The sequence below is a fragment of the Pinus tabuliformis genome, chromosome 3_2 (genome assembly GCF_031772625.1).
Source record: "Pinus tabuliformis cultivar Carrire ecotype Pingquan chromosome 3_2, CPIR1, whole genome shotgun sequence".
Classification (NCBI taxonomy): domain Eukaryota; kingdom Viridiplantae; phylum Streptophyta; class Pinopsida; order Pinales; family Pinaceae; genus Pinus; species Pinus tabuliformis.
Window position 1 is genome coordinate 1,191,205,596 of NC_142302.1, and position 16,506 is coordinate 1,191,222,101.

The window sequence follows — 16,506 nt, forward strand, 5'->3', positions numbered from 1 at the left end:
TACGGGATAGTGACGTGGCAGTGACGTGGTGGATAGTCAATGGGAGGGCGGTAAGTGGTTTACCCCGGATCGCTTGTGGGCTAAAGTGGTTTCGGATGGGGGGTCCACGAGCAGCACGGGAGTGTGATACGCGTCCTGGTACAGGCGGCGATACCGCCAATTCCCCGGACGTTAAAGTGCAGTGGCGGAGGGTGTCACGAAATGATCTACAACCATCAGATGCGAGGGCTAAGATCGGATGATGGGCGCTCTCCTGAGATGGCTTGTACTTTAAGCGGTGGGACTGATGTAATTAAACCATGGTTCTTATGTTTTCGGGCGCGATATCATTGGTTGTTGGGGTTTATTTAAATTAGGTTATTAATTAACCGAATGTTAACTAACCCTTTGAATGGCACGCGGCGGGTTATTAATAAATCCCAAATGAATGTATTAATCCCTGTTTAAATAATACTATAGTCGTATTTCGACTAGGGGGCGGGAATATTAATATTTTGGGGTTTTGTACATATATACATATTACGGGATTTGGGAAAGAATTATATGGGATTTAAATAATATAGTTATTCTGTTAATATGAAACCTTTTGAAAATGAATGGGCGCCAAGAATAATGTTTCCAAACTTTGGGCAAAAAAGGGGAAAATAACAGGGGTTTGTACAAGAGATGAGGCCATTTCCCTAAGTAAAAATGGGGTTTTACTTAGGTATCTGATAAAAGAGGAATGAGTGACCTTAAGGAGATTAAGCAGATCTTAATATCTTGGGGGAGATTAGTAAATGATTTAGGGAAATAGTATGAAGGGAGATTAGTCATGCTTTGCTTGAGTTGCTCCAAAATATAAAACTGCCATGGTACTTGTGATAATAGTAAGATGAAGATCTTGAGAGACAAAGCCAATCACAAGTACACTTCTGCAACATCAAAACTGCCTACCCAGCCTACTGTACCTAACATTTTTTTCTCTTTGGGTACACTTGGACTGGCAAGCCCTCATCAATTTTCTTTTCTTTACATGATAAACCTATCTAAATCTGCACTTATTTCTTCCAAGGGCTCAAATTAAGCAGTTGAGCTCCTTTGCTTCTCTACCTATTTACTTATCTTCCAGGTTTAAACAGTTTGGACAGATTTTTATTCTCTATCTCTAAAACAGGAAATTCAAACATGAACTGGCCATGATTAAGCTATTTGTCCATTCATCAATTGTGGAAAAAAAATTCAACAAGCTGTACATGGTGCTTTATTTATAGAAAAATGAAATAGCAGTGGAATTTTGACTTGCACACTTTCCTGGTCCTTTTCATTTGGGGTTCATTTCTTTTCATTTTTTCTTTTGACCATTTATCTTTTCACCCTTTAATTTTCTTTTAGGGTACACCCTCTTTACATTTTTTAATTTTTTGATTTTTTAGAATATGGAAGACCTTTGCAATAAGAAAAGGTATGTACATATTGCAGAGCTGATCAAGTCAATCGTGAAATATGACACCTATTGGTATAGGAGCATAACAGTCTTCATCTATGCTCTTTCACCATATGCTTTCGACTTACGATGTTTTCTTTGCAACATGTGGTGCAATTGCTAGTTATCTTAATTTTATATCACATATAAAATTTCCAAAATAAAATTTGTGATAAATAATTTTTATATTATGATTAATAATATTTTTTTTATAAATTTTAATAAGTGACATATCTTATATATGCATAGTATAACTAATTTTAATGATTAGGCTTGTTAACTAGTTATTTTTCAATACAATTTAGAAAATTAATTTAAATAATTATTGTTAATTGTGTTACTTTTTGTAAATTCTTAGTAATAAGAATTTGATTTTATTATCATATCTATCACCATTAACATTTATTTTATATAATTACCTTAATTTTATATCATATATAAATTTCCAAAGAAATATTTCCTAAGTTACAATCAAAATAGGAGAAGAGGAAGACAACCTACCTCGTTCTGATGCTATAACGTCCTCCTTTGTTGAAGACCTTGAATCACTTGCATCACGGGCTCGGTCCTATTGTTTATAGAATTTGAATGCCTGCAAAAGAGATCAAGACACAAAAAAGCATACAAGTACAAATAGTGTAATCAAAAGTAACCTATTTAACAGATCAAGGAGCATTAAGGTAAATGATGCATTAACATACACATTTATGGGAAATGAACCAACAGTTGTATATATTAATAGAATAAAGGAGGAAGCATACAACCAAGCCTTGATGTCAATAATTTCTCCTTAAGTGAATGTCCAAGTCCAAGATTAAGCTCTCAAAGCACTCCTTCTCCAAGCCAAATGAGTAGCATGTAGGCACAATCTCACCATAAAGGTGTAAATAGCCAAATACCAACCATTTAGGAATGGTAAAGGATGAATATATCGGAAGAGAAAGGGAGTTAGGATATCTCCAAAGATAGGAGAAGGCCCTCATCTCAAGGAGGTAGCTCATAGGGATAAGACAAAAAAGCCAAGTTCAGAGAACTCGACCTCATCCATGCCGAAAAACCTCCAGCTCATTGTTTTGGAAGCCTCTAGATGACAAAGATTCTTTTCCTCTTTGGGAAAATTTCCTTTTAGGGATCATCGCTAGTATCCAAGCCAAAAACGCGTTGGCATCCCTGGGCTAGTATAATGCAACTAGCGACCATCACGATTTTCAGTTTCAGGGGAGCGATGATCCTCAAATTATGGTTTTAGAGCCATTTCCTTTAGGGGAAGATGATGAGCGCCAGTATTGCAGCAATGATGCTGCAACTCCTGGGCTACCAACTTTACTTATCAACCCAGGGTTCGTACAAACTTGGAGGTTACAGTGATGTATGCACAAGGAAAGTGATGGTCCTGCCTGTTGTCACTGTTCAGCTGGAAAGAGACCACTGGTGATCTGTTAATGAGATCTAAGACATTTATTAAGGTATTACAGACTCATGTGCATGGATATGCCTATGTTACTTTTTGCAATGGATCGATAAGATTGCAAAATACATAGACAATGAAGCAGTTAAAGAAACATAATAGACAACACACATAAACACAAGAAGTTTAATATGGAGTTCACACAAAACTCCCTGGCTACATCTCCTGGTCCAACATTCAGTGGTGGCCTCTCTATTATGTCTTCAGACGCAGAGTTTTACAATAGTGAGCTCAAATTGAGCCTCAAACAATAGATACAACAACAAGAGTTTTGCTTGAACCTCTCAAGCCTCTTTGAGTACACAGACTCTCCTCACTGATTCTCTGTCTCTGTGGATCTCTGTCTCAGCACTGCCTTCAATACTACCTGCCTTTGTTTTTGTCAATCTGTGGCTTTTAAATTCAATCTGCGCTGTTTGTTCATTCTCCTTCACGGGCTCTCTAGCTTCTCGACTTCTGTCCATTAAGACCCCTTTCCGAGCATTAGAAATCATTGCTAAACGCTTCCAGGGATGGTGGCCACTTGTACTGTAATGGGATGGGTCATCAGGCCTTTGAAATCCCAAAATTGGTCGTTTTCTGTTAACACAGAGAAACGCTGCAAAACACAGGAAAATTCCCAAATCACTGTTCATCAGATTTGAAATATTATAAGTTCTGCCTTATAACTCCTATCGGGTCTGCCTTTGTAGTGATATCACATCTCCACCATTGATCTGAGAGGTCGTGATCCAACGGTTGAGATCCATTTCAGGCAGCTCTTTTGTACGGGAGTTAACCACTCGATGAGGGTGGTTTTCTCTCTCCTTAGCCGGGACACGTGGCAGCCATCGTATGGGATCAGGCGGAGCCCAGCCCAAACCACTTACTGCTTTGTTCCCCTTGAAATCCCACTTGTTTCGTGGATTTCCTTTGCATTTAAAAATACATTAAAATACTGAAAAATCCCATGAAAATGGCCTTGGGTGGATTTGAAATATTATACATTTTCATTCCTAAACCCCTTCGGGTCTGGGTTTCATCGCATTGGCACTTCCCTTTGTATTTTGTTTAATAAACGAAATACATCGGAATACATTAAAAAATCTAATTAACGGATCTCAAATCTTATAAAATAGCGTTTATATATAATGGAGCCGGACTGTCGATCTGTGCACTTGATTGATGGTCCTTGGTGACTCCGCCAATCGCCATTGCAAGTTCCACAGGGTCTCCGCCGATAACCTCCGATAGACTTTGTTGATTGTGATTTGTCGATCAGATCTGGACAGTTGATCGACCAGATCTGATGGCTACTATGTATTCACTGTTCAAGCCGTCGATAGCTTTGTTTTCACTATTTTCTTGTGTTTTTTGCCTCCCGATAGTGTTTTCTGATGTTTCAAAGGGTTCTTCCCATGCAATTGTTTTGATATTTTGGATGATTTTGAAGACTTAGAGAGTATTCTAGGATCCATTTGGATCATTCCTTTCCACTAAAAAGGCATTTGGACTACCAAAAGTTGGTTTTTAAGCATAAATCAAGTGAGGATAAAGCTTCCTCACTTGTCCAATCTCTATCCATTTTTCACTGCTTGGTTTTGAACCTTTGAGTCTAATTCTTAGGTTCATAACATCCCCATTGCGCGTAGTTCTCACCTTCCTGTCCAGAACTGTATCTTCAAGGCACTCATTGAGATATTCAGGCAACAAATCATCAATAATAGGCAACTAACTTTTCTCTTTGGGATCTTCAATCAAAGAAGGTTCAATTAGTCTCAAGTTCTCTGCATTAGCTACTGAATAGATGTGCATGTAAGATAGAAAATCAAGGCGAAAAGCATTCTCACCAATTTTCTCAAGTATCTTGAAAGGCCCATACCTTATTGGCTTCAGCTTCTTTCCTTCACCTTGCATTTTGTCTTTGTTGATGTACAACCAGACTTGATCACCAACATGGAAGCTATGCTCAGTTCGATAGTTATCATGCCTTGCCTTGTACTTGGCCTGGATCGTTTCCAGTTGTTCCTGCACTGCCTGGTGAATTTCCTGGATTTGTTCAATGAACCTGGTTGCTTTGTCCACATCACTATGTCCATCAACTGCTATGTCTTTTTCAAAGACAAAATCTAAGGGAAACCTTGGTATAAAACCAAAACAAGTCTCAAAAGGATATCTCTGTGTAGAAGAATGCTTGGCACAGTTGTAAGCTTGCTGCAATAACCCCGGAGCAACTGGATCACTGTCCTGTTGACCACCTCTGTTTGGCCATCTATTTGTGGATGAAAGGTTGTGCTCTTCTTTAGTTTGGTGTCCATTAACTCCCATAGACTTGACCAAAACTTCCCAACAAATCAGGAATCTCAATCAAATACTATGGAAGTGGGTAACCCAAAATGCACTCAGACATGTTGAAAGAACAACTTCGCTGTTTGTTTAGATGTAATCTGTTTGTTACAAGGTATTAAAATACACATTTTGCTGAACCTGTCCACCATAACATATAAATAGTCATGACCTTTTCTAGATTTTGGCAATCCCCCAACAAATTCCATGGAAACACTTTCCCAAGGATGAGATGGAACTAGAAGTGGAGTGTACAAGCCTAGTTTTCTATTGTTGGGCTTGCTTTTAGCACACATGGTACACCCCTTAATATATCTAGAAACTATTTCATGCATTCTTGGCCAATAACAGAATCTTTGTAGTTGTGCAACTGTTTTACTTACACCAAAATGACCTGATATTAGAGAAGTGTGTGCTTCCCGGATTATATTAACTCTTTCAGTTTGAGGAATGCATAACTTTCCCAAATGATACAAGATTTGGTCCTTAACATAATAATCCAATTCTTCTACTTGTTTTCCATGACATAAAGTTGCATATACATCTTTAAAATCTATATCTTGAGCATACTGTTCAATGTAGCTTTCATGCATTACCGAGTAATGCTTAAGTATAGTAGATGCATTTATAATTGATCTAGACAACATATCTACAACTTTATTGTGTATTCCCTTCTTATATGTGATGACTAGATGAAATTGTTGTAGAAAACCCATCCACCTATAGTGTCTTGATTGCTGCAATTTAGTTTGTGAGTGTAAATATTGAAGTGTTTTATGATCAGTGTGTATAACTGTTTCTTTGCCCAATAGGTAATGTCTCCACTTTTTCACACTCTGCACTAATGCATACAATTCTTTATTATATGTGGGATAATTAACTACTGCAGAATTAAATGTCTCAGAATGGTAGCATATGGGTTTACAATGTTGCATCAACACTACTTCCATGGCATAGTCACTGGCATTTGTTTCATTCTCAAATGGACTTTGAAGATCTGGCAATGCTAGTACTGGTGCTGTACTAATTTTTTCTTTTAAGGTGTTGAAGGCTTTCTACTGTTTGCCTCCCCATTGAAACACCTTGTTCAATCCTGTTAAAGCATGTAAGGGAGCTGCAATTAAGGAAAAGTTAGCAATAAAATTTCTCCAATATTGTGCTGCCCCTTGAAAGCTCCTAACTTCTGTAGCAGATTTGGGTTTAGGCAAGTTCACAATGACTTCAACCTTAGAGGGATCTATCTTCAATTAATCACCCCCTACAATATGACCCAAATAATTTAAAGATGTTTTGCCAAATTCACATTTTGATAACTTAACATAGATATTTTCTTTTTTCAAAACATCTAGAGTCTGCTTTACATGCTTCAAATGTTCTCCCCATGTTTTAATAAAAATAATAATGTCATCTAAATATACCATTACAAAATCATCATTAAAAGGCCTGAGTACATCATTCATTACTCTCATGAAATTGGTAGGGGCATTAGTTAAGCCAAAAGGCATAACTAGCCATTCATACAGCCCTTGCTTCATTTTGAAAGCAATGTTCCATGCATCTTGCTTTGCTACTCTGACCTGATGGTAGCCACTACGCAAGTCCAACTTGGAAAAGTAAACAACTTCTTTCAGCTAATCTAATAGATCATGTATGCGAGGAAGAGGATAGCGATTCTTGATCGTTATTTTATTCAGTGCTCTGTAGTCAATGCACATCCTCCACGAACCATCTTTTTTTCTCACCAACATGATTGGAGATCCGCATGGTGATGTGCTTGGCCTTATGAACCCTTTCTCGAGCAGCTCCTATACCTACTTCTTGATCTCTGCATTCTCTAAAGCGGATAACCTGTAGATTCCAATGTTAGGCAATGGAGCATCTTGCTACAAATGAATATCATGTACAATTTCCCTTTTGGGTGGCAGACCTTTAGGTTTTTGAAATAGGATATCATATTCTGAAACAAATTTATCTAAATCAGCTTGCTTCTTAGCATCACAGCCTTCAAATACATTGGTTTTATTAGGTTTCTTTTCCTTTACAACCATTAGTAAAAATTGCTTGCATGAATTTACAATTCTTTTCATCTGCCTTGATTTAATGAGAGTGTAGTTATTTTTGAGCTAATGAGCTCTTACAGTATATTCTATTCCATCTTTTGTGAGTTGATACTTATTTTCAGCTCTATAGAAAATGGCTTTTCTATCATACAAGTAAGGACTTCGTAAAACAATACCACATATATCCAAGGGAACTATATCTAACTCAACCTCATCTACAAATGCTGACCCAAAAGCAAATCTAAGTTTACATTGTCTAGTCACTTGTAGCTTTGCTTTATCACATACCCAACCTAATGGATATGGCTTCTTGTGAGGTGTGGTTAGTAGTCCAAATTTCTTTACAATTGCTTCAGAAATCAAGTTTACTTGTGAACCAATATCAAATAAAGTATCAATCTTTTGATGCTTGGAAATAACTCTAATATGAAAAAGCTCATGTCTTTTCCTCTCATTTTCTTCATTATCATTAGTTTGTGCAGAATTACTAGTAGATGCTTCATAATTTTTACCTTTTATACCTGTAGCTGTGATTGTTGTTTCATCACCTGAGTTTGACCCCAAATCTTTCTGAATAGCAGCAACAGTCTTCTTCTTCTTGCCATCGAAATTCTTGGGTTTCAGCTCTGGATGCAAAGACTAGCAATGTTCATCATCATGTCCATCCTTCTTGCAGTGAGTGCATGAAGGTTTGTCTTTCTATACAACATTTGCCTTCCTCTATTTCCATTTCTGCTTCCTCTTTTCCTTGTTTTTGCTTGCAGTGGGTTTTGATGATCCCCCAATATCTGGGTTCACATTCTTGCCTCTAACCTCTAGATGTGTAGCATGAACAGATACCTCATTTATGCTAGTAGGGTTAAACATGAGAATGGTGTGCCTCAAATAACTATGCAGACCACCTATATACTTCAGCAAAGTTTCAAGTGAGTCTAAAGAAATGCCTAGAATTGAAGCTCTTTTTCTAAATTCCTCAGTATAACTTTGTACACTTTTCCCCTTTAATTGGCAAAGAGTTTGCCAACTCATCATAGCTTGCTGCATATAAGCTAGTGGATAGAATTGTTTTTTAATGGTAGAAACAAATTCACTCCAGGAAAAAAGAATTTTACCATGCTTCTTCAAATCAGCTTGTGTCCTGCCTTGCCACCATACCAAGGTAGTTCCTCCAAGTCATAGGCTGGCCAACTGAATTTTACTCCTGTCCGAATCAATGTTCTGTGCCCTAAAATACACATCAATCTGTCTAATCCAGTTATCTAGGTTTTCTGGATTTAATTCTCCATCATATATTGGCAAATAAAATTTTACATCTAATTTAATCAAAGGGCTAGAAGGAGGTCTTGATAGAGAAGGCTTTTCTCCCTTCCCTTTGCCTTTAGAATGACCATCTAGAAGAGGTTCCTCTGTTCCTTTGTCTTGTTTGGAGGTTGAAGTATCTTCACCTCGACCTTTATTAAATTATCGATACATCTCTTCTACCATGGCTCACATGGTCATGAAACTGTCCATGAACTGAGAATCTAATTCTGAGGGAATTTCTTCTACCATTTTCCTCCTAGGATAGACTCTTCCAATTTCTGGGTTAGTCTCAACCAGTTCACCTTCTCCTAATTTGAGCTTTGACCTAGTTAGCATTCAACAATCCAGCACAAGCTTGTCTAACCTTAGCAAACCTAAAGCTCTGATACCACTTGATCTGTTAATGAGATCTAAGACATTTATTAAGGTATTACAAACTCATGTGCATGGATATGCCTATGTTACTTTGTGCAATCGATCGATAAGATTGCGAAATAGATAGACAATGAAGCAGTTAAAGAAACAAATAGACAACACACATAAACATAACAAGTTTAATATGGAGTTCACCCAAAACTCTTGGGCTACATCTCCTGGTCCAGCCTTCAGTGGTGGCCTCTCTATTATGTCTTTAGAAGCAGAGTTTTACAACAATGAGCTCAAATTGAGCCTCACACAATAGATACAACAGCAAGAGTTTTGCTTGAACCTCTCAAGCCTCTTTGAGTACACAGACTCTCCTCACTGACTCCTTGTCTCTGTGGATCTCTGTCTCAGCACTGCCTTCAATAGTCCCTGCCTTTGTTTCTGTCGGTCTGTGTCTTTTAAAGCCAATCTGCATTGTCTGTTCATTCTCCTTCTCGGGCTATCTGTATTTTCAACTTTTTTTGTTTAGACCCCTTTCTGAGTGTTAGCAATCATTGCTAAATGCTTCCGGGATGGTGGCTACCTGTACTGTAACGAGATGGGTCATCGGGCCTTTGAAATCCCAAAATTGGCCATTTTCTGTTAACACAGAGAAACACTACAAAACATAGGAAAATCCCTAAATCACTGTTCATCGGATTTGAAATATTGTAAGTTCTGCCTTATAACTCCTATTGGGTTCGCCTTTATAGTGATATCACATCTCCACCATTGATCTAAGAGGTCGTGATCCAATGGTTGAGATCCATTTCGGGCGGCTCTTTCATATGGGAGTTAACCGCCTGATGAGGGTGGTTTTCTCTCTCCTCAGTTGGGACACGTGGCAGCCATTGTATGGGATTGGGCGGAGCCCAACCCAAACCACTTACCGCTTTGTTCCCCCGAAATCCCACTTGTTTCGTGGATTTCCTTTGCATTTAAAAATATAATAAAATACTGAAAAATCCTGTGAAAATGGCCTTGGGAAGATTTGAAATATTATACATTTTCATTCCTAAACCCCTTCGGGTCTGGGTTTCATCGCATCGACGCTTCCCTTTGTATTTTGTTTAATAAACGAAATACATGGAAATACATTAAAAATGCCAATTGACGGATCTCAAATCTTATAAAATAGTGTTTATATATCCATCGGGTCCGGCTAATCGCATCGCATATATATATATATATATATATATATATATATATATATATATATCTACACACACACACACACATATATATATATATATATATATATATATATATAGATATATATATATATATATATATAGATATAGATATATACATATATATATATATGTATACATATATATATATATACATATACATATATACATATACATATACATATACATATACATATACATATACATATACATATATATATATATGTATAAGCCCCACTCCATTGTGTGTACCGATTACGATTCTGTGATGCAACGTGGGCTGTCAATTTGCGTGCTTGATCGACGGTCCTCGGTGACTCCGTCGATCACCATCACAAGTTCCATAGGGTCTCCGCTGATAACCTCCGATAGCCTTTGCCAATTGCGATTTGACGATTAGATCTGGACCGTTGATCGGCCAGATCTGACAGCTACTGTGCATTCACTGTTAAAGCTACTGATAGCTCTGTTTTCACTATTTTCTTGTGTTTTTCGCCTCCTGATAGTGTTTTTCGATGTTTCTAAGGGTTCTTCCCATGCGATTGTTTTGATCTTTTGGATAATTTTGAAGACTTAGAGAGTATTCTAGGATCCATTTGGATCAACTAGGGTTCCAAGCCAGACTTCTATGGAGTTAGAAGAAGCTTGATTCTTTGATGGAAGAAAGGTAAATCTAATTCTAAGAGAGTTACTGTACTGCAATAATGGAGAAGGTCGACATGTAATGCTAAATCACACCATTCCCTGTTTAACCATTTAAGAAGCTATGCTAGGCAGAAATGCTAAATCAACATGAAAAAAATGCTACTATCTAAGTTGTAGAAGTAAGAAGCATCAAACAACACTAATGTGCAAGTAAAGAGACTAAACTAAATCTTTTTTTTCTTTTAAGGTCTTTTTATGCAAAATCAAGTATGCAAACTAATTGTTCTTGTGGATGTGGCAGGTGAATTAAGGATGTTTGAGGATGGATGGAAGGGTTATGAAATGGTTGGATGGTGTGGAGGACCCTTGGGAGGATTTTGGTGACTTCCTATAGGTTTTCCATCAATTTAGCCTCAAAACAGGCCGTTTCAAGAAAACCTACAGGATGTACTAGAAACCTACAGGATGATCCTGTAGGAATTATAGGAAACCTACAGGATACAATTGAGAGATAAATGTGGGGCATTGGAGGTGATGGGAGGCTTAGGAAAGGTGTGTGATGGGTGGAATGGAGTGGGAGAAGATCTAGGATCACTCAGGAGTCAATATCCAAGATAATAGATGGCTAGATTCGCTCAATGTGCTTGGGAGAATTTCTATGAAAAATGATGGAAAAATATAGAAGGTGATGGTAAAAGCAAGGGATGGCTAATATGGATGAAGTGGAAGGTGTCTACTGGATATGATGTTGTAGTCTCCTCCTGAAGCACCTACTCTACATAAAACATGTGTGTCTTCCCAAAAAGCTATGCAACAAGATACATTTTCATAATCTAGAAAAGCAGAATTAATGAATCAACTGCCTATACTATGCATGAAGAAAGTTGCTGAAAGGAATGAAAGCATGAGTGAGATCTACTACAGAAATGGAGATGAAAAAGATGACAATGAAATCTACCTTGCAAAACTAACCAAATACTAAATTAAAGACAACAAACTCCAAAGCTCATAAAAGAACTAGAAATCTATGTTTTTGGGGCTGCTTAAGGGTCCCTTCCTCAAGTCATGGTCCCAGAGGGAGGAAATGAGGCCGAGACACCTGCTAACAACCTTGTGGTGATCCTTTTTCTCCTTGCTAACCTGCTACTTGAAATAAGGCACAAATGGAAGAAAACTATTAAACAACCAATCTAATCTACACTACTTGTAATGGAGATGCATCTAAAAAGAAAATTAACAATGAAGCTATGAATCTACACTAAACATACATGTACAATAAAGAGGAGCCTTGGATGCTAGGGTTGGGACCTAACCTAAGAGCTTTAGCCCTCTGAGTTAACTCAGTGCTGGCTCAAAACAAAACTCATTCTTATTACCAAAACAACAAATTACATCAAGAGAACTTTCATAGGTATTGCATCTCAAAAATAGCTTAGAGTTTTACAATAAAAATACGAATCCTACTAAGGTCCTCGACCTCTCTCCTTATATATCTGAAGTCCCCAATGACTTCCTTAAAATTAGGGAGGGTCAGATCCCAAACTCGACATAAACTGGTGCTTTGTATCTCACTTGCTCAACTGCCTTCTAGTCTTCATGATTTGGTTGTTTGCACTCCAAGCTGATGTGATGAATGGAGGAATATTCAAATGGAGGAGTAGTAAATGAGGAGGATTTACCTCCTACAATCCCTCTCCCTTGTCCCATTTGAGTTTTGACCTTAGTATTTGCCAAAATTCCTTGATTTTATCCTTTAATCCTGCATTCAATGCATATTAGTCCACAAAGCATAATATCCAACTGTAACTCACCTCATAAACAAAATATAATAAAAAACATGTAATAAGTTATGAGAAAAGTTGGTTTGACTAAGTTAGGAGGTGAATTAAGGCCCATATAATTACCCAATGATGAGGCTCATCATCACCCCCTACTAAAAGTGTTGCTCATCCTCTGAGCAACTTAATCAATATCCATATACTTCATGGCTCTAGTGGCCTTTCTGGCATCCCATGCCTCTGTTGTGGTCTCCTCTTCTTGTTCATAGAAGTCTGCTTTATTTTCTACCTCCTCCCGCTGCCTCTTTTTTCTTCTTCTTTTTTCCCTTCTAACATCCCTAAGAGTAGTGGTGGACTAAGTTTTAGGCCAATCCAATTGACCTTCAATCTTTGCAGAGATTTCTTATACATAGGTGTCCTATTGAGTTCCTCTCTCAATCTTTGAATAGAGTGATACTCTCTTATCTTTAAGCTATATGGCAGTGTGTTCCATCTTCTCAAGCAAGCATGTATACTATCATCTCCTAGCAACTTGAACATGTCCTCAAAATGTGAATTTGCTTGCTCTTGGGTAGGAAGATATCTGGGTGCCAGCTGAGGATCATTAGAAATAAAATTATAGGTACTGATGAGGGCCATGGGATTTGATTGTTCAGCTCTGATCAGAAGAGGTTCAGTTTTCTCTCTTGCCAATATCCTTTTCATCTCTGTAGCCCTTGACTCCTCATGGTTCATCAATGATGCCAAGGCCATTAATTTTAGATCTCCTAGCTTGGTATTAGGGCCCCATACATTCATGTCTATGAGGGCCATGTTGTGCAAATAAAGCTCAGCCATTTTGCTGTGTATCATGTAAGATTGCCCTTCCCTTGGAGGAAGTTGATCTAGTAGTAGGCCTCCTCACATAGGTGATAGGGGACTTAGGGGAAGGCATTTTCTCTTTTGTGTAGGGAAGTCTTCAATCACAATACGAATTTTGGTTGATGTTTGGGGTTTCCCCTATCTTGTTCTTGTGATTTTTCTTGTCTTGAAATATAATGGGGTCTGCCTATGCCTTTTTCATTTTTTCTTGATTGGGGTGCTAAGAGCAGTGAGGGCAGCTGCTCCCTCTCTCTCAGTGGCTTCTAGAGACACCCTAGGTGACTCCTCCTTGTTTTTTGTCCCTTCTTTTCCATTGCCTTCTTCCTCTATGTCCTTCCTGTCTTCTTCTTCTTGTAGACGTTCATCATCTCTATCAGTTTCCTCCTTAACATCCTCCTCCGTTTCTTCATCCTCCTCCTTCTCTTCTCCCTCTTCTTCTTCATCTTCATCATGTTCCTCTGTATCATCTCCTTCTTCATCCATCTCATCCTCATCTCCTTCTGTATCTTCCTCTTCCTTCTTTACTTCCTCTTCATTGAAATATATATCTAACATCATAAGTGAGAGCTTTGATGTCATCCTCTACTAGTATGTCTTTGAAAACTGGCCATGTTATAGGAGTTCTGAGGTTCTGGAGGGAATCTTCTATAAGGATCCTAATTAACCCATGGTGAGCTAACTGTTGGGAATTTCCCTCCACTTTGATGTTTGAGTTTATGAGTGATTGAAGCAGGGAGTATGGTATGCTGAGCCTTTGGTGAGGGGGTGTTTCTGCTCCAAATCTCAATTCTTCAAGGATCCTAAAATGATAGCCATAGACCACACTGTACCTACCCTCACATCAAATGTATTTTATCAGTTGGTAGCTTACCCCATTCCATGGATATAGTAGACTTTCCCTCCTTACTCCATTTTTTTCCTTAGTGGGTTCGTGATTCTGTTGATGAGCTCATGGGTGATATCTATAGAGAGGCCCCTTATTACAATAGTGGCATGGATTATGGTGAGTGGAGTGAGGGAGAGAGAAAATTCTTGACCCACCTCATCATCACGCCCTTTGAATTTTTCGAAAAACCCCATCCAATTATGTCTTGTGAAGATTTCAAACACTTGGGGGTGTTGTTGGATTCTCACAGTATTGGTGGGATCCCTCCTATTGAACCCTCCTACCATCTTGTTGGTGAAGCTTGAGAAGATGAGAGGGTTGAAACAATTTTCAAATGCAAAACCAAAACAGAAATCACTGTGTATGTAATTCCCTTACATAGTTTCTAAATTCACTCAAACTTAGGGGATTTCTGGTTCAATTACTTGTAAAGAGGGATGTAATTACAGAGCCTACCTCTTTAGATTGTTTGCAGTGGCTAACTCCCATGATATCCCTTCTGAACTCTTCTCTGCCAATCCTGTAAGCAGTCTCTATGTATCTATAGGAATTCCTATGTAGTAAAATGATGAGTTTTTCTTCCAATGGGTTTCCTGGGTATGAGAGTGACCTGAGTGAGTGAGTTTCAAGGAAGTGAAATGCATGACTGCATGGGAACTATGTTTCATTTCCTCTTATGGTGATTCAGGGTGAGGTGGTGTGCTAGAAACAAAGGTACATTTCCATTTTTGGACCGTTGGTCCCCACTACCACCTCGTCATTCCCCACTCCTCGTAATCAGCTCCCAGCTTATGGATCCATAGTTTTAACCTCTTTTGTCCTACTCCTTCTCTGTCTTTGAGTTGATTTCAGCCATGTGTGAGAGGACACCTGATTGTGTATGTGTTGATTGAACAAAGGTGGCCAAGTTAACTGGCCGCTTTTTCACTTACAAACCAACTATCTTGTAACCCTTACATTTTTTTACTACATGATGCATATGAGAGAGCGAGCGAGATACTTACCTATGGTTCCAATTCTATGTTGCAGTTGTCGAAGATCAGAGGTGTTGATGTGGGTATTTGTTGCATGCTATTCTTCTTCCTCCTCTTGTTGTCGACTAATGGATTCTTTGTTTGTGCAGGTACCTGTGGTTTAAGATATGATGCTACTACTTTGGAGCTCCTGGATCATCATGCTGAAGGCTTGTTTCTGGTATGATTGGTATTTTGTGGGATAGGCTGCTACAGGGTTTCCTACAGGATGTCCTGTAGCTGCTTCTCCCTCATAACTCTTTAATCATTCTTCTTGCTGGGGTTGTGAGGATGGTGACATGGATGGAAAGAAGGAATGGGAGTGTGGAGATCAAGGAATATTCAAGTGATGCTCTTTATTCCTCTTTGTTTCCCTTTTTTCAAAGATTGAAAAAAAATACTCTTGAAACTGATTTTTTATTTATTTTTAATGGTGAGTGCAGGGATGATTATGGTGGATAAGGTGTGGTGATTGATGATGAATAGGGTGAATTTTAGTGGCCTAGCAAGTCATTCATTTTCCTTAGGACTACTTCCTGTAGGATTTATGGGTCACTGTAATTCCTACAGGATCATCTTGTAGGTTTTCAGGGGATCCTATAGGAATATAGGGGATCCTATAGAAAACACAGTGCTTTTATAAACTGAAGCAATGGAGTGAAAAAAATCGACAGAAATTATGGAGGAATGCATGGTAATGAGTGGAAAAATAAATATGTGAGTGACAGGGGTCTCTTTGTGATCCTCCTTTGCTCCTTGACCGTCCTTCTTGCTGACCTACAAATGGAAATTTCATGATTTAAATTTTTTTATTTTTATTTTTTTGAAAATCAACTAGCCTACCTCTGAGAGGTTTTCACCCTAGCTGTTTGCCCTGGTTGCCACAAGAAAGGTTTTCACCTAGGGATCTTTCTTATTCTCTTTTTTTTCTTTCGACACCACTAATTTGCCTCAAGAGGTTTTCAACCGAATGATGGGACTCAGGCGCCTCATGGGGGTTTTCACCTGAGTACTTATTCTTTTTTATTTTTCTCAGTGATTTGATGAGGGAGGAGCTGGAAATTGATTCACTATCATCATTGTTTTATTTATATCATCAATGAACTCT